Genomic DNA, 3,464 nt, shown 5'->3' with positions numbered 1-3,464 from the left:
AACTGAAAAGAAAATATTTGTGATATAATTCGTTTTCAGTTAAGAACCAATGACGCAATAGGCTTTTGGTTGTTATTTACAGTTAAGGAAGGGGGCAGCATCCAAAATCTTGTTTATAGTGAAACTATATTCGTCTTGAACAACTTTAGAAAGAACTAATAAATTTAACTGAATATTTGATGTATAATGATATTAATTGCTGAAAGCTCATCAGTTCAAAATTTTACTATAATTTTAATGTTTATTTTCAATATTTAGTACAAAAGAAAATATTTGTAATAAAATTCAATTCAAACTTATTATTTCCTCCGAATAAGAAGAGCAAAAAAAAAAAAAATAATAACCGCAATTAACAGGCCATAAAATTCTTTTAAGCTATATAACAATAAGCACGCAAAGGCCTTCAGTCAAACTTACCACACAAATTAACATTTCATTCAATAAATAATAAATTAACACTTAAAATTAACACTTCACAAATTAACACTTCATTCAATAATTAATAATAATAATAATAAAAAATTTAAATAAGCTTCATGTGCAGCTTTATATAAATTATGAGAGAAAAGAGGTAATTTGGATAAAAATTTCTTTTGCTTTTTCTCCAAAACATCAACAGGTTTTTTTTATTTTATATGTATTCATTAAAAAAGTATTTGATTCAGATTTAGAAAAGCGGCAAAGGAACTTAGCAAAATAAAAAAATGTGGTTTTTACATGCGCAATGTAACTAATTCTAAAAAACGGGAGAAGCGATGAAAAAACTAAAATCTGAGGCAAAGTGACTGTATTATATGCCCGAGCCAGTGATTTCCGAAAAAGGAGATCGCGAAGACAAATTACTTTCCCGAAACTAGACGCTATTCTACTTTTAACTGCTTTAGAAATAGAAGTACGGCATAGAGCTAAAGTTGGTCCATAAGGCACACCAAGATATAAAAAAGATTCCAAAGGTTTTAAAATGCTATCATAAATACGAACAGAAATTTCTGAATTAACGAGATCATTAGCCTTACGACCAAGAATTAAAAAACTGACACTTTTCAGGGCGAAAACGAAGTCCATGCTCACTAAAAACCTTTGCTAAAAAATCTACATTTTGTTAAAGTGATCGACTCAAAAGGAGTAAATCATCTGCGTAAGCAATCCACGACAGAACATATCCTTTACCATAAATAATAGTCAACTGAATTTGATCAAAAAGCCCCGAAACAGTAATGTTGAAAATCCAAGGAGAAATAATGCTTCCTTGCCTCAGCCCTCTATATAACTTAATATTATAATCACTAAACTGATTCTTCCACTTAATACGAATACGAGAGGAGCCATACCACTTTTTTAAAACCAAAACTACTGGTAGTGGGATATTACTCTTCAGAAGCGCAGTCATAGCCCAAAAATGGATCATTGAATCATACGCCACCGCAAAATCTAATGCAAGTGTATAAACTGTATTCCATGGCTTACAAAGGATATTATTCTTGAAAGGAGGGTATGAGCAACGTCCATGTTTAGCCCCTTACGGAACCCAATTTGATTCAGGCCTTGGTTACAAGACTCCAGATACTTTTATAAAAATAACTAAAATACTTTGCTAATCTGGCACGAAACAGTAATCGGCATGTAATCAGAACATTGTTTCGTATTCCCTCCTTTTTTTGAAAGGGGTGAAGCGGTAGCACGAGAAAAGCTAGCTGGAAGAAACTCCAGAAGAAAGAATAGTAGCAAAAAGGGTAGCGATAAGAAGGATTGCTTAGGGGGCTGCTCATTTTATATGATTGTAAGGTATACCATCATGATGAAAAGAATGCTTACTTTTTAGAGATTTAATTGCTGCCGTTACATTTTCAACAGAAACAGATATATTTACTATTTGGGCGGGGCTTTGAAATTTCATCGGATAATAAAGACTCAAGCCGTGATTCAACTGCCGCATCACCGGATGAAAAAACATGATTATAATGAGTTATCCAATCATCTAGTTTCAGAGAACTATTAGAATCTGGTCAACAATTATTATTACGACGTCTAGAAATAACCAAACTCCAAAGCTCATTCTTATCATTAGTAATCCTTGAACCAATTTCATCTTTTATAATTTCATTATGCAAACCAAACTCAGCGCGAAAAACGCGTTTAGTTAATTTCATACCATCATAAAATGGTCCAGATCGCGGTTTTCCCGCGCAATTCCATAACAAGCTTGAGATGCATTCTTTTGCCTTTGCTTTAAAATCGGGTTAAGGTTCCAACCTAAAACACGAGATCCCCGACGGAAAGAATCAGTCGTAAATGCTTTATTAGCCCCGACTTTTAAACTATGAACAATTTCAAGGTAAAATAGATCAATATCAATTTGATCAACGTCCTTAGAATAATTTACAGTTATTTTAGCTAAAAGAGCATCTGATTCTTCATGATATTTGCACATTTTTCCCGATCCCAGATCATTTTATTTACAATTTGACTAGAACGATGGATAATTTTAAAAGATGGAATTTGAATATTTAAATGAAAAGAAAGGTAAAAATGGTCACTAATAGGCATATCCAATCCAACATGAACAGGCTGTGGCAATACAGCTGCATTTGAAACAAGCACATTGTCTAGATTAGAGCAAGAACCAGAATTATGGACATACGTAAAATCTGCATCTTTTGAAACCATAGTAAAAACCGAAAACAAAGATAAAAGAGCGGAGGAGCGGACATCAGAAATAGCAAGGTTGCAGTTAAAATTCCCGCAAATAAGCCACTGAAAATCTGATGGAACTTTCGCCACAAATCGCGACAGTTCTAAACATACAAAATTGAAATCAAAATCCGAATCAATAGTATGATAATTTGTTGGTAAATAGCACGAAAAAGCGATAATCCCTGGGATTGTAACAGACACAAAATAACGATTAACGGCAAATACTGAAACTGGCATATTCTCTCGAATAAATATGCAAACGCCTCCAGATGGGCGTCCACCTGTAGGAGTAGCTGGAGATATAAAACACTTAAGCTGCTGCGACAGGCTCGAAAGAAAACTAGTAGAGTGGTCCAGAAGGGATGCTCTGGCAGACACAAATATCCAGATCGCTCAGCATAGACTGCAATACATGTTGCTTATCATCAAATCCATTCAGATTCAGAGATATAATCTTTGCACTAATCATTTTTTATTCTTTGCAACTTTTTCGATCAACCGTTTGCAGCGAAAGCTAAATCCAGTATGCTCATGAGATCCACAATGGAAGCAACAAGGTTTATTCTGGCAAGGGTTGTTACTAGAATGAGAGTGTCCACTACCAAGACACTTGAGACGACGTTCCACGCTAGAGCAACCCGACGATATATGCTCTAGTGACCCGCATCTGTAGCAAAATTGCGGTAAAAACTTATAATCAGTAGGCCGGAAATGTTCGTAGCCAATGTGAATCCCATGACGCAAATAATGAGACTTAGCCGTCGCCAAAC

This window comes from Artemia sp. Qi Xiang Cuo, chromosome 9 (genome assembly GCF_049724085.1).
Source record: "Artemia sp. Qi Xiang Cuo chromosome 9, ASM4972408v1, whole genome shotgun sequence".
Lineage (NCBI taxonomy): Eukaryota > Metazoa > Arthropoda > Branchiopoda > Anostraca > Artemiidae > Artemia > Artemia sp. Qi Xiang Cuo.
This window is presented reverse-complemented; position numbering follows the sequence as displayed.